The sequence below is a fragment of the Gasterosteus aculeatus genome, chromosome 18, assembly GCF_964276395.1.
Source record: "Gasterosteus aculeatus chromosome 18, fGasAcu3.hap1.1, whole genome shotgun sequence".
Lineage (NCBI taxonomy): Eukaryota > Metazoa > Chordata > Actinopteri > Perciformes > Gasterosteidae > Gasterosteus > Gasterosteus aculeatus.
Genome location: NC_135706.1, coordinates 4,383,947 through 4,408,264, shown reverse-complemented (window position 1 = coordinate 4,408,264; position 24,318 = coordinate 4,383,947). Strand labels below are relative to the sequence as shown.

The following is a 24,318-nucleotide window of genomic DNA, read 5'->3' as shown; positions in this document are numbered from 1 at the left end:
ATCAATTAAAAACAATACATAGGGCTTCTACATGTGGATCTCTTTAGAAGAACAGAACTGAATGCAATGATTCAGTCTAGTTAACATGTATTCATGTCTTCTACCTTCTTTGTTTTATATGGCGCAATGCCACACCCATTTGAACTCCAAAGCCAGCATGGTTCTGGGTCATACATGTGAAAATACATTACAAATACAAATACATACATTGTGAGAAACACCAATTTGTGAGCACGGTCGTCCTCCAATCAGAGGGATGGCGGTTCGACCCCAGGCCCGGCTAACCCGCATGTCAATTGGTCCATGGGCAAGACACTTAACCCCAAGGTTTGCTGCTGTAGCTGTGACTACAGTGTGTGAATGTTAGTTACTGATGTGTTACCTATATACTAGTCAGTCATGGTTTTCCATTTTCTTCGCCCATAGATATTACACATTTAAACCCTGACCCTTATTTTTATCAATGTACAAACTTTAAATAGTGAACTTTTCCTTTTCAGTTTGAGGTAGTCTCTTTGTGATTTGTGATTTTTGGACCCTTTGAAAACCTCTGCCCCAGAACTTTCTTTGGTACCTTAGCTGATCATTCCTCTGGATGAAAAATACCTTTAAATCTCATGGCCAGCTTTCCAAGAAATTTGTTTGTCAGGAAATTATTGTAGAAATGTGGTTCTTTGTGATGGTATTATATAAGGAATCTTAAGAACTCTATTAAACTGCTGTAGGTTTCCACTGTAAAACACTCCCATTGTGGTGAGAAGGGTCCTGATCTCAGGGCATTGGTAGAAGCCCCGAGGGTATGGTTCGGACAGAGGATAGTGCATGAAATTTCCCCACATTCCCCGCTCACAACATTGCCCATAATATTCCGACGAATAACAGATCTGATGTAAGACAGACACTCCAAAGACAATTAGAACTTGATCTAGTCAGACTCAGCATCGTCATTTGGATTTCAGAGACAGTAGGGAGCCTTTTGGAGGACTCGGTAGGTCGGGAAAATACTTTTCTGTTTGTACTGTATAAGAACTTCCCATTAATGATACAATTCTAGACTGATAAGAACTTAACAATGATTCTGACTACTACATTTACTACTACTGAGTATTATTTACATTGCAACTTACTAGTTTGTGATTAATATTTCTGGTTTTGGAAACTTGTAGGTAGTTTTATATTGGTAGAGGAATGGACTGACTTCTATTTCCAACTATTGTGTCACGGTTTGGTTCACGTCCTGTCTTATTTTCTGCCATTCGTGTCCCCGGGTAACTTCACTTCCTGCCTTGTCTTGTCATCCCCTTTGATTAATTGATCGTTTCCACCTGTGTCCAATCACATGCACCTCCCTAGTGTATTTAAGCCGTGTGTCTCATGTGTCATTGTCTATCGTCCTGGATGTTCCTCGTTCCTGCCTGCCTTTTTGCCCCCTGTTCCTGTATGTGTGTTTTTGCCCGTTGGCCTTTTTGCATTTTGACTATTAAAGTCTTTTTTGCTTTAAACTCTGCATTTGAGTCCTACCTTCCCACGCATCCCTGACAGCTTGCTTGTTGTCCAATTATCATTTACCCAGTAATCAGTACCCCTAATATATTCCAATATAGAATATAGACCAGCTTAAATTAACGAGGCTGGAAATATGGAAACTGACTACTTTTGGTAAATTTCAGATTAAAAATAAACTATCAATACTTTACTACCAATAGTAACATGATAACTTCACTTCAGACAGATAGTACACATCCCCAAGGTGTCACCCAGGGATAACCAGGACATTCTGATGTACCATTCCAAAATTAAAACCTCTCAAAATACTATGCGTGAGCCCAAATCTCAATCAAAAGACTACATCTGGTCAATTTCAGATTAGCTTTAAAAGGAAAAAATCAATAGTTACAGTATTTCCACTTAAGGCAGAGAGTACACATCCAAGTTGTCACTCGGTGATAACCGGGACGATTCCTTTTTTCAAATGAGTCTCGAAATGCCACCTTCGTATTTTACAAAAAAAAAGAAAATTGGACTTCCTGTTACCAGTAGCTGGCGCTATGACTTGATTCAACTTTACATCTCTTCAGGCCCAAAGTCTCATCAAACATGTGTAAATTGGAAAGAATCCGATGATGTGGAGTACAGTTACGTTTTAGTTGTTCTTGGCGAAGGATCAGCTTTGCCGATGCACCCTCTCGCCACCGATTATCGGATTCTTATTTTCACAGTGAAGCATTATTAAAGTCTTAACTCTCTGCTAAGACATTTTGAGAGGGTCAGATTAACCTTTGAGGAGCATAACCTGTCAGGAGCAGGGTGTCAAATAAAAAATACATTAATCTTTCTATTGTCACCAGGTGGCGCTATGACTAAGTTCATGCTATATGAGAAATATGGAGCCGATTAGATAAAGTATGATTGAGTTACAACAACTGCAATTTTCATGGCGAATGGTGTTTTTTTGAAAATGCTCCCTAACACATATAGTTTGGAATTTCTTCCGGCAACATGCAATTTTTATAGCCTGAGGTCTCAAGATCACACTGCGCGAATTTGAAAATAATCGGGTTTAATCCCTGAGAGGAGTTCCGCCTTTTTCACAAAATTCAAAATGGCGGAAAATCTAGTTAGGTGCATTTGCATACCATGATTGACTTTTTTGTAGAGCATGTCCAGGAGCAAATGTTTGCCAAATTTCAAGTCAGTCGGGTATCGGGGGGAAAAAATTGCCTAGTGTGGTACAATAGGGGGCGCTCTAGGGACATTTCTTGATATCCAAATGCGAGACCCCAAAATTATCAAATTTCTTACCAGTTCTGCTCTGCATGCCAAAAAGCTAAAATTCCGTAGAGAGAATAAGAATAATTCCTTGAAATACAATATGTTCCTCTACTACTAGTTGTAGCGAGGACCCTAAAATTGCTTACTCCTACATAATATTGATTAATAAGAAGGCACATTTCAGCCAATCGTCTGTATCCAATCATCTGCGTCCAATGGTCATGTACAGTAATTAAGGGATGTAATATAAGCATTAATTAATTTTTATTTTTGGCCAACATTATATTTTGAGAGAATTTTTTTTTTAAACAGCAATGACAATTCCCTCACCTTTTGGTTATTTTTTTAACATGCTCTTTATGTCACGGTGTGGTTTTATTTCCTGTCTTATTTTGTAGTTTTCTGCTTCTTGTCTCCCTGGGTAACTTCACTTCCCGCCTTGTCCTGTTATCGTCTGTGATTGTCGGATTGTTTCCACCTGTGTCCAATCACCTGCACAGTGCAGCGATTCCCAAAGTGTGGGCCGCGGAAGGTCATTTACAATAAATAACGTTTTTTAATTTTCAATTTTTCAATTTGAAATTAATATAAAAATATTTATGATGTGGCACATTAGTTATGTGAAACATTAGTTGATGGAGCACAAACAATTTAAAGGGACAGATTAATAAAACAATAAGGCTCTCGCTCGAAACGGCTGCTCTTGTCCGCCTGTCGTTGTTCAACAAACGGGGTGCCCTCTTGTAGTATTAAAGTAAATATAACGCATTTTCCGCACTCCTTAAAAGGATTTAATTTTCTCAAAACGACAGTGCCTTATATATATGGATCAAATACCTCGCGGAGACTTTTGCCCGCGTGAGACGGACTTTTGCTCGTGGATGTTTGATTTTGGTTAAATTCTTAAGGTCATTTAATCATTATGTTTTGATCAGAGTTGTGATTAAACGTTTGGGTGGGCTGCGAAACAGTTTCAGATTTCAAATTGGGCCCTGCTGCCCTGGTGTATTTAAGCGGTGTTTGTCTCCTGTCACTTGTCGCGTCATTGTTTGTCGTCTTGGATGTTCCTTGTCCCTTTCTACCATCTGGATGTTCCTCGTTCCTGCCTGCCTTTTTTTCTCCCGGTACTTGTGTGTGTGTTTGCCCGTTGGCCTGTTATTTTGTTTGAGTTTTTGACTATTAAAGTCCTTTTTGTTTCCTGCAAACTCTGCGTTTGAGTCCTGCATTCCCACGCATTCCTGACACTTTAGGCGATAAAGCTCATGACCACAGCTGCTTACTTTGCCAGTGTGTTCATTTAGAATCACCATGCCAAGGTCAAAGGTCAATCTAGCTTCCAGTGTTAAATTCAAAAGGAAGAGACTTTGATTAACGTAATTCAATTCATAGTATTATGTGAACTTCTTTATTCATAATGCAAGATTGCTCTGAGAACAATGTCGGAACTTGTCCTAACACTAGATCACCTACACAAGATCAGTGGTGTAAGCTTCCATACTAAGGCACGTAGCTGGACATTGCATGCAAATTTAAGAATGTAAAACCCTTTATCTAGCAAAATTGCCATGTATCGAAAAAAAAAAAAAAGGTTTCTATTACTGCTAGGTCAAATAGCCTCAAGCTTGCAGCCTCATCTCAGCTATGAACGCATTCATTTAGTCAGAAACTACAGTTGAAATTTAATGGTCCGTAGAATTGCAAATTAGTGAGTTATTGCTTTAAAGTGGATGGAAAAAAAACATTGCCTCTTGTTTTAAAGGAAATTACACTGAGTAGACCAAAACAAACAAGGCAAATCAGCACCACAGAGCCAAATTCTGGTCATGTTGATGTACAGCTAGAGCGCAAGAGCTTTTCTCAACAAAATACGGACCGGAATGTGGCTTCAGTGTTTACAATAATGACTGTTTACGAATGATCTAAGCTATCCAAGACATGTTGTATTAAACACAGAAATCCTTTTACAGTAGGACAGTTGGCAAAACTATGCTGGTCAGTATAGCTACTGCATATGGCTTATGTAGTGAATATTTTTTTGAACTATGAACAAAAAGGAGAGAACCAAGCTTTTAGATAGTAAGATGTCATTTAGATATACTGCCAGGACCATCATGGTTCCCCAGTAATTTCAAGTTGAAGCAAGGGGCAGTCGGAACGGTGGACCTATATTTTCACTATGAGCCAAGCCAGGAGTACTCGGGAGTACTTTACTCATTTTAAGTTAACGATGACAACGACAGGTCTTGGAAAAAATTAACAACTGACTGAACGGTTTATTACCGTATCTGAATCAAGAAAAAGTCTAAAATGTTAACAACATACATTGATCCAAACTTAGGAAAGGATTGATACCAGTGTCTGCTATCAAGCCAGTACTAACTCCAATAGCTAGATCCGGAATTCGCGACAATGTAGCTGATCTATTAAAGTCTATTCATAAAGGGACATTACTTACTAATTACAAATTAAAACACTACCTTAATGATACCTCTATTCTATATGAAAATTGTTACAACTAAACATCATCGGGGGAAACCACATTGTAATGTAAATATCCAGCACCCAACACCCATAAAATGTGTAATTACGGTTGGTTTCTTGTTGCTGAGGCATTACAGAGAGAGTGCTGTACCTCAGGTCATTTTACAAAGGCTGAGGTAGAGAAGGATGAAAATCAAATGTCCCAAACCCCCTGCCAGTGGAATCTGGCTAAGGTGAGCTGTTGGACTGTAATCTACCTCTGCAGCGCTGACAGCCATAGGACTGATGCACTCTGTGCCCTATAAAGCTCTGATTGTCCAAACGAGCATTTGCTCCCCCTTAAACAATGGTTAAAACAAGACCAACCTGCATGAACAGGAGTATAATTTTGGTTGTGTTTGCATTCAAAGGAAAGGGCATCTTTGGACAACAAACCGTATTCTATACCAGATTACCTATTACCAGAGGTCAACAACCTCTATTACCAAGCTTCATAAACATGAACAAATGTTGAATATGTGTTTGCACAGACCAAAAATTTTAATCTCTTACTGTACTCAATTTATTTGGTTCCTCCTGGTATCCTGATATTGTGCTCCTAGCCTTGAAATGTCAAGATCAATCTCCTGATACCAATTACAATTACAGGTTGCAGGATCTGTGGGCACACATGGTTTGTGTTGCATTCAGGCCGACTGGATGGCATAGTCTGTTACAGTAGCCTTCTCAAAACACATCTAAAAACTCTTTGCACGATTCTTAAGCGTCAGGCATTTACTGTGAGATACGCATTCACACACCATGTTACGTTTTGGGGGTGTTTGTGTTGGTTTGTGTCTTGTCTCTCCATGTACAGGAAATCTGCAGGGAAGATGGCTACCCTTCACCCAAGGTGTAGCCGATTGGATTCGACCAACCTGGACTCCTCCCCTTCATTATTGGATGCAGCTGGTGCAGGTCTATAAAGACCTGTCATTGTAAATCTTTGAGGGGAGGCTTCTGCAGCTCTGATGGCAGAGCGCTTCTGGTGGCTCGCTGGTGTCCTCTCTCATGGTCCTGTGTTTATTTTCCGTCGTTGGGGTTTGTGAGTATCTTGTTCAGAGAGAGAGAGAGAGAGTTAAAAGGTAGTCCCAGAGCGTGGGCTCTTTGGGTTAGGGTGTATGTTACATTTGTTTTGTATACTGTTTGTTATTTGAGTTAAACATTTTTCTTCCTGTGTTGCAGGGGGGGGGAACGGGGATATTGTTAGGGAAGAGACCCATGGGTATACACCACCCGTAGCTGACTGCCTGTCTAGATACACTAGGCAAGACCTGGGCGGACCACTCCCTGTACTTTTGGTTAGCGGGCCTCATCCGTGCCCGAGGTAGAGTAAAGGGGGGGGGGGGGATTAGGTCAGTTAGGGAAGTGTTCACCCTTTTTGCTTGTTTCTTTGCTTTGGTCTCGCCCAGCCCCTTTTCCCCTGAACATTTGTTGGGTTTTTCCTTTTAAGGAGAGAATAAACCTCCTATTTTTGTTTACACCATTTGCCTGTGCCAGTAGTCGTCACTCACACCACGACCCCATACCTCTGGTCGCCGCGTTCATCAGGGCTCATGTTTGCGGGGGTTGCGCTCCCTTACGCCTAGACTAAAGGGAGACGTAACAAGTGGGGGCTCGTCCGGGATCGTCAATCTCCCGACTTCCCTGTGAGCACGAGGTCCTGGTGGGTGCTGGTGCGAAGGTGTGGTGTTGTAGTGTGATTTCAGCAACAAGTTGCTAGTTTGGTTGGTAGTAGTGGTGGTGGCGTGTGTACCTACTAGAATGGCTGCTCCAGCACTGGCTGTTTTTCTAGCAGCTCCATCCCTTGACCAGCTGGGAGGGATGCGCAGGTCAGAGTTATTCGCCGTCGCCGATCATTATAAAATCTCCGTCCCAAGGCAGGCCCTCAAGGCAGAGATGTTAGAGTTAATAAAAAAAAAGGTTGGTTCACCAGGGGGTTTGTGAGGGGGTGGACGAGGGCAGTGAGGCCTCAGGTGAAGAGTCTGGGGATGAAAAGACTGTGGGTGCACTGCTGGGTGATGAACAGTGGTTGGGGGCCGCTGCACCAGTGGTTTTACCTAGGGCCGACCTTTCGCCTCGTTCCTCTGTTGGGTCCAGAAGTGCTGCGGCTAGGCTCGAGTACCGGCTGGCTCGCCTAGAGATGGAACGAGAGGAGAGGGAAAAAGACAGACAATTTGAACTTAGAAAGAAAGAAATAGATGCAGAGAAAGAGGTGCGAATCAGGCAGCTCGAGTTAGAGGCTGGTGTTGGGGTTCCGTTAGCTCCCAACCTCGGTCGGTTTGAGGTGAGCAAGAATATTGCGGTAGTGCCGCCTTTCCGGGAGGCTGAAGTAGATTCATACTTTTCAGCATTTGAGCGTGTGGCTACGGCGTTGCACTGGCCACGGGAGGTTTGGTCCATCCTCCTGCAGTGCAAACTGTCTGGCAAAGCCCAGGAGGTTGTGGCGTCTCTCTCTCTAGAAGAGAGTGGGGATTACGAAATAGTTAAAGCAACTGTGTTAAGGGCCTACGAGTTGGTTCCAGAGGCATATAGACAACGTTTTAGGAACCACAAAAAGCCTCAGACCCGCACTTTTGTAGAGTTCGCCAGGGATAAAGAGACACTATTCGATCGCTGGTGTGCGGCTAGCAAGGTCAAGACGTTTGCTGAGATAAGGGAGCTGGTCCTTTTAGAAGATTTTAAAAACCATCTACCTGACAGAATTGTTGTGCATTTAAACGAACAGAAAGTGCCGACATTGTCTCGAGCCGCTGTGTTAGCGGATGAGTACACTTTGACCCACAAAATAATGTTTACGGCACCGCGACACGAGGCTCGACCGCCAACAACGCCTACAACAACATCTCATACCAGCTGTGTTTCTCTGGGTGAGACCAGATCTGCACAGGAGACACGTGAGTGTTTTTATTGTCATCGTCCCGGTCACCTCATAGCGGTGTGTCCGGTTCTGAGAAACAAGAAAGCTCCGTCACCGGTGCGATCGAAAAGCATAAACTTAATACATTCCATGTCTCTGGGTATCAGGGCTGGTCATTCGCCATACAGTCCAGGAAGCCCAGTGCCAGCCAAGTAATGACTCAAAGTTTGGCACTGGTCATTAGCCTGTCGCGGGGGTCTCAAGAGTGTTGTCAGTAATGACAGGGCAGGGCAGAGCATGCATGATGACTGCCTCTCTACACACACAAGAGCCTCTTAAGAGGCCTGTAATTCTGGCAATATTTTATTTTGGTGGTGCATGATTTGCAGAGTTTAGAGTAGATCTGTAGCAAAAGGCCTGATCTCCTGCGGACTTTGCAAATTTAACAAAAGCACAAATCATGGAAGTGCCAGGCTGCTCGACAACATGTTAAAATAAAGGAGGGCAACACGTTGTTTAAGGGTAGGAGATCACAAAATACAGTTTTCCTTAAAGTGTAAAACAAACAAACCTCAAGGATTAAAAAAAATAAAACCGACATTAGGACTTGACATGCGTTGAGAGAAGTTCTCAAAAAGAATCATTTAAAGTGTCGAAGACCATCAATTCCTGGTTTTTGGAAGTTGAATAGATAACATTCCTTCCAGCAGCTTTATGGCAAAAACAGACACGCTTGCAAATGTTCTCTATTACTTTCAATATGTCGAACTCGTGTCATGGTCTGTTTTCGCCTACAGCGTGGCCTTCCAAAAAAAATACATCAGTTTTTCCCATACAGTCCCTAGGACGGCCAGGTGAGACAAAAACTGATGTTTCCATCTCAGTCTTTCCATCAATATTATAGGTCTGACAGTGGAATTTGACCCAGGGCCACCTTAATATGCCATTAATGAAATACATTATTTTTTAACTGGTATGTGCTCTCAACTCAATTTGGGTTTTTGTGGGCTTGTGGCTGTGGAAGAGTTTGTCTAATGTTCGTATTCTGTTTCACAAGTTCATGCAGAGTTTACTTTGAGTAACTTAATTCATGCACAATGCACCAAGGATCCAAAGTGCGTTATTTTGACAGAAAATGTTTGATATTAGGGTATAATAGACTGAAGAAATATGGTTAAAACAAAGATGTGAAGTTGAATGACTGTGTTGAGGTAAATAGAAAACTATTTTATTTTTTTCTTTAAATTCAGAAAAAGAATGGCTTCATGCTTCTAAATTGCTAAAGATTGCTATTGCTATGAAATTGCCAATTCTTGGGGAAAAGAGACAGTGATAGATGTTAACAAGAAATTAATTGTAAAATTCAAAACAAATGCAACCCTCGCGATCTTGTGAAGTTTATTTTCTTCAGACATAAGACTACAAACTTGAACTTTGCTTTACAACTACTTTTGAAACAAAACTATGCACTATGGGAGCAGTAAACGTTGAAACGTTGACGCTTGAACTGGTATGAGTAATTATATAATAGTGTACCTTAGCTTCTTCTGCAATCTTTAGGTGGTTTTGAAAAGGTATGAAGTTGTTCTTCTAAAGGACTTGTGGTGCTCAGAAGCGCTGAGCACCTTGTATAGCCGGATACTGTGTAAAACAAAAAATGCTTACAAAAACATAATGCTTTTCTTGGTGCACCAAGCGTTGTGCACCTCAACTAGTACTCGTACTGGTGGCGTTACCACTAGTAACACCAGAATACAAGATAAAGATGTTTCCATTTGATATGCAAAGCTGTTTCCCTGTATAGAGATGACCGTAGATAACCTGATAACGCAAATAGTGCCTTGACCGTTCCATGAACCCGCCTTGAAGTGTGAAGCCGTATTTCGGTTCTGCTTTAATGTGTGAAAACGTCTTCCTAAAAGATGCAAAATAGCGCAAATACTGCTCAGGGTTCCGTCCTGGGTCCCCTCCTCTTCTCGCTCTACACCAACTCTCTCGGCGCTGTCATACGCTCGCATGGATTCTCCTACCACAGCTATGCCGATGACACCCAACTAATTCTCTCCTTCCCTCACTCGGACACCCAGGTGGCGGCACGGATCTCTGCCTGTCTGACTGACATCTCTCAGTGGATGTCCGCTCACCATCTGAAAATCAACCCCGACAAGACTGAACTACTTCTCTTTCCGGGAAAAGATTCTCTGACCCAGGACTTGATGGTCAACTTTGGCAACTCCGTGCTAACGGCCACTTGGACCGCTAGGAACCTCGGCGTCACACTCTACAGCCAACTTTCCCTGACTCCCAACAACACAATCCTGTAGATACACGCTCTACCATATCAGGAGAATACGTCCCCTTCTCACTCAGAAGGCAGCGCAGGTACTGATTAAGGCTCTTGTCATCTCCCGCCTGGACTACTGCAACTCCCTCCTGGCAGGTCTCTCTGCTACTGCCATTCGACCTCTGCAGCTCATCCAGAATGCAGCAGCTCGACTGGTCTTTAACCTTCCGTAATTCTCCCACACTACTCCACTCCTCCGCTCTCTTCACTGGCTACCGGTGGCTGCCCGCATCCAGTCCAAAACATTGGTACTCACGTACCATTCTGTGAATGGATCGGGTCCAGCTTACATCCAGGACATGGTCAAACCATACATCCCAACCCGCACTCTCCGCTCTGCATCTGCAAAACTGCTCGTTCCTCCCTCACTGAGAGCAAAACACTCGGCTAGATCACGACTCTTTGCTGTCCTTGCTCCGAAATGGTGGAACGAGCTCTCTGATGACATCAGGACCACGGAGAGCCTTCACATCTTCCGCCGCAAACTAAAGACACACCGCTTCAGACTCGACTAAAAGACTAACACATTGTAGCACTTAAATTATACTTGTAACGGCACTTAGCCTATCTATAGCAAATTGTAAATTGGCTTATTTGAGGAAATTGCACTTTCTTGTTTTTCTGAGTTTGTATCCTTATGTCTGATTGCATGTATTGTAAGTTGCTTTGGATAAAAGCATCAGCTAAATGACATGTAATGTGATGTAAAAGATTCTAAAATTCTCTTTAAAGATAAAGGGACACAGGACATGCTCACATTTGCTTCATTAACTTGGTTTATATTGGTGATGTGTGTGATATTGTCATCCATTTTCTTATCTGCCTTGTAGAATCTGTATGGTTGCTCTTAAGAGCACACTTGCTCTTTGGTCCTCAAACTGTTTTTTCTGATAACACTTTTCTGACATTAAAGGATTTTAGAAAGGAAGTTTGTCAAAATAAAGTGGTTTCCTTTTAAAAACATTTGTGACCTGGAAAAAAATCCCCAGGCATTTTTTTGAGTCCTTTCTTTTCTAAAGTAGCTCCTGACTTTCATTTCTCCTTTCCTGAGAACACATGTGTCTGTTTTTCAGTGGGTGGGAAGTTGAAAAGTGGGCAGAACCTTGGCAAGAGGTTCACTTTCGATTAAAGAGCTAAAAAACAGGAACCTGATTCAGAGCTGTCACACCGTCCCCATTCAGCGGTGAATGAGAGAAAGCCCTGATCCAAAGGAAGTGAGCAAGACTCAGCTGGGCCGGGGCAAATTGACATTCGGATGCAGTCATCGCGTCAAACGGAGTGCCGTCCCGGTCCCTGGTGTCAAATTGCTCAAACAAGTTGTGTCATCCAACCCAAAAACAATGATGGTATACAAGTGAGGGTGTAGGGTGGCTTTTGCTTATCAGAAGGGATGACAGCTTGCATGTAAAGAAGCCCCCGTATGGAAGCTGACATACTTTTAGAGGATGCTCCGCAGCTGATAAATACAAATAAATTCCTTGGGGACAGGATAATGATTTGTGCACAGGACAATCCAGCAGACGAGTTTTGCACACTTCCTGCAGCAACCCAATGCAACAGGAGCCTTCACCCCGACAGACCTCAGACACTGTCTATCAGTTCCAGACGAGGTTACAAAATGTTTTTCAGTGTCAGAGACACCCGATCTTCCAGGAAGTGGTATTAAAGATGCCACTGGTTGCTGCTGGATTCCTAACTTGCTTTCTAATTTCATATTTATTTAGTTCCGGTTTTACGTATGTGTTCAAATCCAATACCAGGGCACATCAGTCTATAGACGCCTTAACAAGGATTCCCCGCCTCTGACTTAATGCCAAACTGCATAAGACTACATTGCTTGTGAATATATGTAAGCGTCGCCACCTTGTTTCGTGGATCCTTCCGGTGGCCAGCGAACCTTGCCTCGGTGCCTGGCCTTGGACAGGGCCTCACAGGGGAACCCAGAGGACATCCTGCCATTCAGAGCTGCTGTCACAGTGTTGGGAAGGTTTTACTGGTGCAGAGCTTCCTGAGCTCACGGGGGAGTCACAATATGTCGAACACGTGTCATGGTGTGTTTTCCCCTACAGAATGGCCTTCCAAAAAAATTGTATTTCGCATACCGGCCCTAGGACGGCCAGGTGAGACACCAAAAAACTCATGTTTCCATTTCAGTCTTTCCATCAACATATTAGGTCTGACTGTAATTTGACCCAGAGCCACCTTAATATGCAATTAATGAAAGATATTATTTTTTATCTGGTATGTGCTCTCAACTCAATTTGGGTTTTTGTGGGCTTGTGGCTGTGGAAGAGTTTGTCTAATGTTTGTGTTCTGTTTCACGCAGAGTTTACTTTGAGTAACTTCATTCATGCACAATGCACCGAGGATCCAAAGTGTGATATTTTGATAGAAAACGTTTGATATTAGGGTATAATAGACTGAAGAAAAATCTTGAGAGGCCCTGTCCAAGGCCAGGCACCGAGGTAAGGTTCGCTGGCCACCGGAAGGATCCACGAAACAAGGTGGCCACGCTTACATATATATTCACAAGCAATGCAGTCTTAACGCAGTTTGGCATTAAGTCAGAGGCGGGGAATCCTTGTTATGGCGTCTATAGACTGAAGTTCCCTGGTATTGGATTTGAACACATAAGTAAAACCTGTTACGGAACACATCTGAGAACAGGAAGAAGAGCATTTCTGACCGGTACCAGAAACGCATCAGTTGTGAGACGCAACTCCCTCGTCAAGATAATTGGGGCGGCCCCAAAAGAAAATCATGACTATTGAATGTGTGTCAGTAATACATTGTCTCCTCGTTTGAAAGCAGACAGATTATTTTCTATATCAGTCGGTAGTGGCTGACCTGCAGTAGTGCAGAAAAATAAAACTAATAGAGAAAATAAGTAGGAGTTATTGCTTTGGTTATATTTTCTGAATGTTTGTCAATAACCAATATAAATTCATGAGCAATCCTACATTAAAGAATCAGCAGGACAACAGGAATGCAATCTATTTTACATTCATGACAGTAGAAACATTGGTTTGTTTGGTTTGATTTGAGCATTAAGCATAGCTGAAATTTACCTACATGGAATCATAGACACATCCATTGACTGATAACTGCAGAGAAAATCATTGGGTCTACAAACATCATCCCTAAGACTCTTTATTGATACATTGTTTTGATGAGGTAAAGAGAGAAGAATTAATTTTATAAAAAGACATCTGCTATTTTACCTTTCAGCTTACAGAAGGTGAATGAATTGTTATGTCATACATAGACAAAACTCTTGGATTAAATTATTAGTTCACAGTTGCATGTTCAAATCCTCAGAAACCTTTGACATTTTTTACTTACAGGATGTCTAAAGCACTACAGCCACCAAATAACCTAAGGCCGAAGCATGGACTATGTTGCTAGATTCAACATGAGAACCTTGTGGGTTGCCGGGGACTACTATTGAAGTGTAGCTAATATCGTCTCTGCTGTGTACAAACTTGGGGTAATTCAGTCCCTCTGTGAGCGACGTTTGCAGTTTCTTTCAGAAGAGACGTGAGATCATGAAAGCCTCGGATCATGAAGCTGCGATCCATCATGTTGTCAAGGCAACGAGGAGGCCCAACAGTGATTTGCCCCTATGAGTCCAGACCTCACACTTTGATAAGATGAGCCAGAACGACGCAGCCGTGTAGAGACGGGTTGAGGAGGTTTAAAAGGCCACACACACTCACACGCAATTGTGTACATAAACACAGAGCCACACTACACTATGCAGACATGCACACAGAGTTGACAGAGTGTAAGATTAATGCTTGGTGAAACAAGGGACTAAAAGGACACGTCGACATAACAATCTGTTCAGATGCCTGTTCAAGGAGGGACACCCCTTATAAATATATTGTTTTTCCATATACTGCTCAATCTCTACTTCAGGCTGCATTCATATTGTCATGACCCAGCACAAACGAGATGACAAAAACGGGAGAGACGCAGTGCAAAGCCAATATAAAAATATATTTATTTAAGTAACAAAACCTAAAGTAAAGCAAATATGAGGTGTGTACGTCAGTAGTTTCAGTGCTGTCAGTGTGGGTGCGTTGATCATGTAAGGTGGAGTGTCGTGAAGTGAACATAAATGAAACTCCAAGAACCAAACAAAGATGCGGACACTGGCCAGGGAGAACCAGCGATTCCTGGCAGGCAGCCACCATGCGGTTTTACACTGCGAGAACACCCCAGCTGCTGCCAATCAGGTTAATGGAATCACCTCGGAGAAACAGACAATGACGTCACAGACATGAAACAGTAGGCCTATAGGCAGGGCCGTCACATTATTCAAACCTTCCAGTTGAATCCAATGTTTTTTTTACAGAGAGAGATAGTTCAGATATTGTGAACATAAAAGTCAACGTAAAGACCACTAAAAAAACTATTTTGGGCAATAGTCAACTTGTTAGTAAATGAAAACTTTTGGATATGCTGTTAATGATAGCCTATATAAAATACCAATATCTGCATGAGTTTGCGCTCACTCTGGTGTGCCAATATGATTTGCAGCGTTGTGTTCTGTCTACTGGTATTTACCAGGGGCATCATTAAAGCAAAAGCCTTTTTTTCTCTTCTGCTTTTTGCGAGGGTCCCACGGTGGTGTCGTGGCTAGCACTGCCACACATGTTGGTGGCTCAAATATCTGGGAATTGGAATTTATTTGGCGTTGTACCTATGTCGTTCCCTGCAATCTGGTGGTTTTTGGGGCCCAAAGTCATTGATTGGGGCGGCCTACTGGAGATGGACAACATTGGTTACATTCTGTGAGGCAAAGACATACGTAGGTAAGATCCACCCCCAGGAAATGTTGGTAGTAGATGTTTAAGTAGATGTTATTTCTTGCATACTATTTTTGGGTGGTATGCTTAAAGATGTGCAATACCTGAACTTATTCTGATTCACGTTCATCTAATCATGACTTGTTGGGCCTTCTAGACTTGAGCTGAACATTCAACCAGAAAACTATTGTTCAATGTCTATGTACCACAATATACCCTAATTAATAGACGTGATTGAGATTTGACCAATTTAGGTTCATTGACATTTTGATTAGTGATGTCTCGTTTGTGAACAAAAGAGATTTGTTCATTTCCTCGTGGCTGTGCATTGGGACTGTTGCATAGGCTCAGTCAAGAAAACAGAAATGATTCGTTCATTGATTTGTTAATTTGCTGACTGGGTACTACTGATTTTATGCAGGTCACTGCATAGGCTCAGAAGAGGAAACAGAAAGGATTTGTTTGCCTCGTTCACTTTTGCGTGACTAGGTTTAGTAAGATGTGAATGATTTGGCAACGGCGTAACCATGCATTCTAAGGGGGGGGTCTTGTACCCCCCCAATATTGAGAAAATACCAATCTGCCCACCCCCCAATATACAGCAGAAAATATGTAAAATATATGTTCTCCTTTTATGAATCCTGTCAATGGATCGGTCTCCTGGCTCGTTAGTGCGACTCCACAAGCGTGGTTCTCGCACACCGCTGCCGGGCAACTTTCTCTCCAGCATGCGCTCACTGCGCAACAACCTGGACAAACTTCAGCTGCTGGTGAGGAAAGGATCATGTGAAAGCAAGTCTACATCTTAACTGTGAAACACCCTTGGGGGCATTGTTAGGAAGGTCGGCGAGCAAACTCTTCTCCTCATTTTCTTTTTTTTCTTCTTCATTAACTCCTCCCCGTCAACACTCAGTCTTTGGACTTATTATTATTATTAGATGGTTTCTGTTAAATTATAGAAGAACTCTATAGAGACGGGAAAACATTTTCTTTACCTTTAATCTTTATCGATTCTGTTTGATTATATTTTTCAGACACTTTGGCGTGCTCATTCCAATGTGATCTCTCACTGGTTCACAACCTGCCCCAGGTAACTAATACATGTGACAGCCAACATTTGGTCCTGCTGCATTTGTGAACAGATGTTATACACATGTTCTGAACAGAACGGACTCTTTGAGCATTGAGCTGGGATCAGAAACTCTAATGTGCATGAAACCACAAGCGGGGTTCTATCTGTTTCCACAACTTGCTCAGCCCCAAAAGCCATTGTGTCAGGTGACTTTTAGTAGGGAGATGGGGGAGGTAACATGCCTTAAAGTGTGTCAGTGTGTTGGAGTACAAAAAGCGTAGCTTAGTGTTATCTGAAAGATATTCGATTTCTTGGCCTTTTACTTTTCTGATTCCTTAAGATTTCAGATGGAGCGTAGCAGGCAATGCCCCCCTCAGGTAAACACTGTTAGCTTTGTCAGCACTGTTGGCACTGGACGCACAGTTAGCTGTGCACGGGTTTGTAGCAACAATATACGTGATCGTAATTTGGAATTAAAAAATTCACAGTGTTATTAATGTCATAGTTTACATTGTATGCCTTGACTAAAGCACCATAGTCATATAAATGGAGACTGACAGTCTGTAATTTGCTCCCTCATCTGCAACAATTTTGCGCACATCTAGCAGGAGATATTTAAAATCGCATTGTACAATGTTAAAAATACTGAAGTTCCTTCAACAGCAACACACTTAACTCCCCTTAATGACAAAAGAATTCCCTTCTTTTGTCATTAAGGGGAGTTAAGTGTGCCCAGATTGACGTGCCCAGATTGACGATCCATCCTGGGGCAACAATTCCAACACTTAAAACTTCCCATCCCTTTTGTTGGCCAGCTAAGCAGGTAAGAGCTAAAGCTGCATGACACAGACGCGGACCAGAAGGGATGTTGGGCTTTACTCCACATGTTTGAATTTGACGTCCCAGGGCGGTGACATATAGCTGCGGGGCTGTTATTATTCCAGCTTCCTGTTTGGCAGCGCTCTGGGAGCTGCAAATACCTGCCATCACATCTGGAGCTGATAACAACCAGAACAATACAGCAGCTCAGCCAGGATTGACTGTATAGCATAGTCCATTAAGGACTGATGTCTTCCTGTCACGTGTCACTGTGCCGGAATGACACTTAAATATTGGTTTGGAGTCACTACTAAACGGAACTGTTGGGTGCTTGTCTGGAGTCGGAAACAATCCAGGTGTTCACCTTCAGCCTCCTCGGCTCAGCTTCTCCTAGACTTTGCGGAGGAGTTCAAAGCTGACCTGATTATATTTTTGGCTCCATTATACAACACCTGCAGACTGAAAAGCAGGTGATTCTTGTGTATATCCGGCACCGCCTGGATATCTGTTTCTGTGTGTGCAGTCATATTTTTCATGATAAGGACCGCATAAATCTGGCTTCATCCACAGTGGAAGTCACAGAGACGTAAACAAAGCCCACAGTCTGCAGTCCAAACCATCTTTCTGTCACTCAGAAAGAATCCAGATGGCACCAGTCTATACATCACGGCATAATGCTCTTTCATTGTACACTGCCTTGTTTGAGAAGATGTGTGGCTCTTTTGTTACAAAAGTACATTCATTGTGGGCAAAAAACTACCCCAGCCGACACCAGTGTCTGTGTCCCATCTTAAAACCGGAGGATGTGACAGGGCTGTCATTGTCCTCTGGAGCTGTGGCTACAGAGGGACACTGGCTGTTAAAAGGGGCGCTTCATTAACTGTGCACCCCCCATTTTGTATTACAAATGGCTATGTAATGGCCGGGCCCAGAGGCAAGTGTGTACGCACAAAGAACAAAAGGCCCAAAACTGATAAGAAGCAAGGAACAGTGGAAAGGTCTCTTCTTAGAATCCCCGCCATGCTGAGTATGATGACACGCACTGCTACTTCAGGCATTTCCTTTCATGGTTTTAAAAATGAAAAGTATGCGATTGTTCATTCATTGGAATGAAAAGGAATTATAGATCATGAGAAGTCCTATTCAGACACTTTTGGAAGATACATGGCCCGGAGAAGCAGCAAAGCAGAGGTTCTCAAACTCAAGAATGCCGCGGCCCAATTTGAAATCTGAAATTTTTTTGCGGCCCACCCAAACCTTTAATCACAACTCTGATCAAAACATAAACTAGGAATGATTAAATGACCTTAGGAATTTAACCGATAAAAAGTATTAACCGACATGTATGTTTTGTATACCATTTTCTCCGGAGCTCATATATATTTACTTTAATACTACAAGAGGGCACCCCATTAGACATTTTTATATTAATTTCAAACTTTTCAAAATTGAAATATTTAAAAAAAAATGTATTTATTGTAAATGACCTCTCCCGCCAGTGGCCTTTCTGTGTGGAGTCTGCATGTTCTCCCCGTGTCTGCGTGGGTTCTCTCCGGGTACTCCGGCTTCCTCCTCCTCATTACATTACATTACATGTCATTTAGCTACCGCTTTTATCCAAAGCGATTTACAAGAAGTGCATTCAACCATAGGGTACAAACTCAGAAGAAGAAGAAACAAGAAAGTGCAATTTCCTCAAATAAGCCAATTTACAATTTGCTATAGATGAGTGGCGTTATAAGTACAATTTAAGTGCTGCCATTGTCAAAGAGTTGGTCCACCAGATGGGATATGAAAGCACTTTTGGTGTATTAGTTCTGACATTGCTAACATGTAACTTATCTGCTCCATCCGTATTTACTGGTATGCAATAGTCTTTCTCAAAGCAAGAAACCAGGCCACTACCTGCAGACATAAGAGAATTTGTAAAGTTTATTAAAAACTAATCTCTTCATTTTGGAGCAGCTTTTCCGGCAGTGCTTGATTATACTATGTTGATTGCCGCAATTTAGCCAATGTGATGTCTTTCACTAATGCACTATTATTGCAAGATTGGTACCAGCAATGACAAAAGTGGAAGTACGCTAAAAACTCCCTTTGGGATTTCCATTGATTGTAAGATTATATTGCTGTAGGATGATTCAAGTTGCTAATATCGGTAATGCATATTTATTTTAAGTATATGCCTAGAGTATTACTCAAATGTTTACTTCTGTCATAAACAATCATATAGTGAACAATGGTTACTGTAGAGATGGAAGCTGATAGAAAGAGTCACAGGGCGGAGAGAATATATGTGACTCATTTATTCTCTCCCCTGGAGCTTTCTCAAATGGTTTATAGTGATGTATGAAATAATCCTTCTTTGATTACGGACATAATGAGAGCAACTCTCAGAAAGAATCTATTTTCATAAAACTATATCTCACCTGATCAAGATCTAAAAAGACCTAAATCGCGTAAAATAACCCTTAAGAGTCTGGACCATGTGTTCTTTTTTGGCATCTTGGCGTGATCATATAGAGAAACCGTTTTCAATTACCGATGCAAAAATGCAGAAAACAGCTTTCTTTCATTAAGCATGCATGCATCTAATTAACTGAAAACTAACTGACTAAATTTGCACAAACCTTTCAAAATCAAAGCTGTCTCGTCTAAACAAGTAGCTTTGTTGCCCAAACCTTAACATGCTGCCTTGTTGTCTAAACCTTAACAAGTAACGTTTTGTTTTTTTGTCCAAACCTAACCAAATAGCTTTCTTACCTTAACAAGTAACTTTGTTTCCTGAACCTTAACAGCTTTGTTCTCTAAACCTTAACAAGTAGCTTTTTGCTTATCCTAAACAAGCAGCTTTGCAATTTTGTGTGCCATCCAATGAAATTTAATCACAGTAGCACATAATAATCCCCGTCCTTGCTTGTATGTAATGCATGCCTTGCACGGGTTCTGAAGGTGCACGGAGACACGGTAGCTGAGGATCACCCTCCACATCCTAGACGGATAAACGATCCCATGCAGTCCAGCATATGTCAACAACATGAATTATACACAAGTTACAGTGCAGCCCCTTGTTTCACAACAAAGGCAGGGCAACATACTGTACTCTACCATGCACTGTGGTAGACAAAGAGAGTCTCTGTTTAACACCTGTCACTGCATTGGACTCGCATGTTCCTGTCCCCACTCACAGCGGACTCATTAACACGCTGACCTGTTTTACTGTCAGCCTAGTGGAAGAACAAGAACCATTTTTCCGTCTCAATCTGTACTACGGTATTGGGCAATACAAGCATGAGACAATGCACCTTCCTACCTTTGAGTGGTTAAGTGAGATAAAGCATACTTGCAAGTATACTTAAAGTATACTTGCTCAGCAGGGAGGTGGTTAGCAGCTGTGGGGATCGGGTTTCTATTTCACTGTTTGCTGTTTAAGTCCTCTTATTTCCCCTCAGAGCGATAGAGAGAATGTGAAGAAGGCCCACCCCTGTGCTAATACTATTAGCGTGACCTGACGAAAAATGAAACCCGCTCTGCTAAAGTGTTTGCATGCACGTCTGAGTATAGAGTGTCCCTCCCATAGAGGCCTTTGTGAACCAGTTCATTAATCACCCAGTGTACTGTATGTTTGACAGTGAATATCCACTTAGCTGGAAATTACCTAAAGAGTATCTTTCTTACCATCCTTCATAGAGGAGCTGTGGACATTTTTAGAGATGTAACTGCAACTAACCTGGTAAAAGATCAAGGGAACCTTGATCACATCTTGAACAACAACAGGGCCCTGACACACGAGGTGCCTTTGGCTACCACAAATGTTAATGATAGCCTATATAAAATACCAATATCTGCATGAGTTTGCGCTCACTCTGGTGTGCCAATATGATTTGCAGCGTTGTGTTCTGTCTACTGGTATTTACCAGGGGCATCATTAAAGCCTTTTTTTCTCTTCTGCTTTTTGCGAGGGTCCCACGGTGGTGTCGTGGCTAGCACTGCCACACATGTTGGTGGCTCAAATATCTGGGAATTGGAATTTATTTGGCGTTGTACCTATGTCGTGCCCTGCAATTTGGTGGTTTTTGGGGCCCAAAGTCATTGATTGGGGCGGCCTACTGGAGATGGACAACATTGGTTACATTCTGTGAGGCAAAGACATACGTAGGTAAGATCCACCCCCAGGAAATGTTGGTAGTAGATGTTTAAGTAGATGTTATTTCTTGCATACTATTTTTGGGTGGTATGCTTAAAGATGTGCAATACCTGAACTTATTCTGATTCACGTTCATCTAATCATGACTTGTTGGGCCTTCTAGACTTGAGCTGAACATTCAACCAGAAAACTATTGTTCAATGTCTATGTACCACAATATACCCTAATTAATAGACGTGATTGAGATTTGACCAATTTAGGTTCATTGACATTTTGATTAGTGATGTCTCGTTTGTGAACAAAAGAGATTTGTTCATTTCCTCGTGGCTGTGCATTGGGACTGTTGCATAGGCTCAGTCAAGAAAACAGAAATGATTCGTTCATTGATTTGTTAATTTGCTGACTGGGTACTACTGATTTTATGCAGGTCACTGCATAGGCTCAGAAGAGGAAACAGAAAGGATTTGTTTGCCTCGTTCACTTTCGCGTGACTAGGTTTAGTAAGATGTGAATGATTTGGCAACAACGTAACCATGCATTCTAAGGGGGGGGTCTTGTACCCCCCCAATATTGAGAAAATACCAATCTGCCCACCCCCCAATATACAGCAGAAAATATGTAAAATATATGTTCTCCTTTTATGAATCCTGTCAATGGATCGGTCTCCTGGCTCGTTAGTGCGACTCCACAAGCGTGGTTCTCGCACACCGCTGCCGGGCAACTTTCTCTCCAACGTGCGCTCACTGCGCAACAACCTGGACGAACTTCAGCTGCTGGTGAGGAAAGGATCATGTGAAAGCAAGTCATAAATTCATTTTTGCATACAGATATTTGATGCTTTCTTCAGTAAACATTTTGGTAAATATGAATTTGGGGATGAAGACGTTGATTATTTTAGTTTATTTATTTGATTTTCATTTTAGAGCACAGAATTGTTTTAATAAACATTTTAATACACACTTTGATTATCTTAAACAAACTTCACATTGTTCTGACCAAAAGTATAATATCATCTTATTAAGATCACAGATTGCACCAAAACACATTTGGAGCGAAAGGATAAAAAGTTAGGGGGGTGGGGGTAATGAAGACGCTGTAGACATCTCAAGGCTGATTGGCTAAGATTCAAAACGTTGCATCAAAAATATTTTAGCGCCTGCAAAGATCACAACATCAACTTTTCTCCTTGTCTAACTCCAATCTCAGAAACGCTAACCCTGCACGATTACACGTGGATGACCTATTTTGATTTTAAAAAGGCAAATTTTGCTGAAATTGTGCTGTGATACCAACCACTACTGCACAAAAACCCTTTGGTATGAACAACTTCACAATGTGAATTTTCACTTGAACTTACTGTCCTATGGGACTTTCTCTTGTGTGGATACGTGCACCGTAGCCTGTATATTTAGATGATTAGATGGAATTAGTACAGAATTACTGAAAGAACACACCCGTGAACACATCATAGCACCAACTAGCAGAAGTTGGACTTGTCAAAAGAGCCTGCACAGCAACACTCTGTCCTAAGCTTCAACCTCAATTCCTCAATCTCCTACACCTTTTTATCTTAGGGCAGCCCCTCAAGGTCTGACAGCTTACAGTAAAACAATATGTACGGTATTCCCTGCAGGCTTTCATAATTGTTTTACAAAGATTGGAGCATTTACAGTAATCTCAAATCTGGATGGGACAATCCTCCAGACAGAGTAAAACTTGGCCTGTGTGGGAGGTGAAGCCCAAGGTGCACACACCAGCTTCTTATTCCCCTCATCCCCACCCACCCCTCAGGATACCCAAAGAGAGTTGTGGTTGAGAGCTTAATCTCAAAGAACTGTGAAATCAATTGGGGTTTTGGTCATTTTTGGGGGTATAAACCTGCTTGACTGTTTTAACTGGTTATGAGAATGTCAAGTTGATTCCTGCACATTTGTTAAATGTCCTGCATGTAACTAAAACAACATAGGCGTTGGTCATTTTACATACCAGGAAATTTACACTGACATGGTTTGTGATCTGCAGTCAACTAACAAGTCTAATCCTTTTCACACATTATTCATTATTCATGTTCTATCCAAGGAAAACCACAAGGGACCTTGTTTAGTTTACCACATAACATCTTTTTTAGACTGGCTACTAGGTAAATATATCAAGCAAGTGTGGAGAGGTAGTGTGAATGTCTGCTGGACAGAAGCCAGAAAATATTTACTAACCACATTAAAAAATTAAACATTAAAGGTTAAAAAATGTTGGCAAGAGAGAGACACATTTTTGTATTTGAGTACGAATATGTATAGCAACAACATCATCAACAGTGTGTGATGAAGGCTGGCCAGCCTGTTTGCTTTCTCACTTCCCACAAACCCCCTGCTGGTCTCCCAAGGACAAGCATGCATTTCAGGAGTGATGAGGCCGTGGCAGATGGACACGCTCCCTCTCCGTGCCCACTTGCCTTATGTGTCAGAGACTGGTTGGGCACATCGTGGCTTCTTCTCCGTGTGTAGCCGTGTCTCTGCTCTGAGAGGTAGGGGGGGGCGATCGAGAGATGGGAGCATGTCGTCCGCCTGTGGTTCAGGTAATCAGTTGGAGTACGGCCCCGTGCCCTGCTGTCTGCACACTGCCGAGCTTCGGGATACTGTGGGGGTTTAGGCCGTCACACTTCGCAATTCTGCTAACCATATATGGGTGGCGTGATTTATTTCAAAGGGTCCGCCTTACGGCTCCTCGCTGGGAGCCTAAAGGTAGCCGTTAATATCCAGCATTCAATTATTCAATATAGCTAATTAATAAACGTCTGAATAATTAAGGATGTGTCAACAGAGTCGCATGCGAGCGCATTAAAGGGCCTTGGTTCAACATCAACTCCAACTGTGACTAGTCTGTTAAAACGACAACCATTAACGCTGATATTGGCCCGGCACTAATGGCTGTGTCACTTATTGGGGCTGCAGGTGTGATTGTCCAGGTAGGACT

General features: G+C 42.2%; 2 long non-coding RNA genes across 2 annotated transcripts; one reads left to right on the top strand and one right to left on the bottom strand.

Moving 5' to 3' along the window:
* The first annotated feature begins 294 nt into the window (after positions 1-294).
* On the top strand, positions 295-11,424 carry LOC144389434 (uncharacterized). Its single transcript, XR_013453485.1, has 2 exons — positions 295-988; positions 10,240-11,424. It is a non-coding gene; the product is annotated as an uncharacterized LOC144389434 (long non-coding RNA).
* On the bottom strand, positions 978-8,161 carry LOC144389433 (uncharacterized). Its single transcript, XR_013453484.1, has 3 exons — positions 7,353-8,161; positions 7,053-7,179; positions 978-6,345 (listed from the first exon to the last, which is right to left on the bottom strand). It is a non-coding gene; the product is annotated as an uncharacterized LOC144389433 (long non-coding RNA).
* Positions 11,425-24,318: the final 12,894 nt, after the last annotated feature.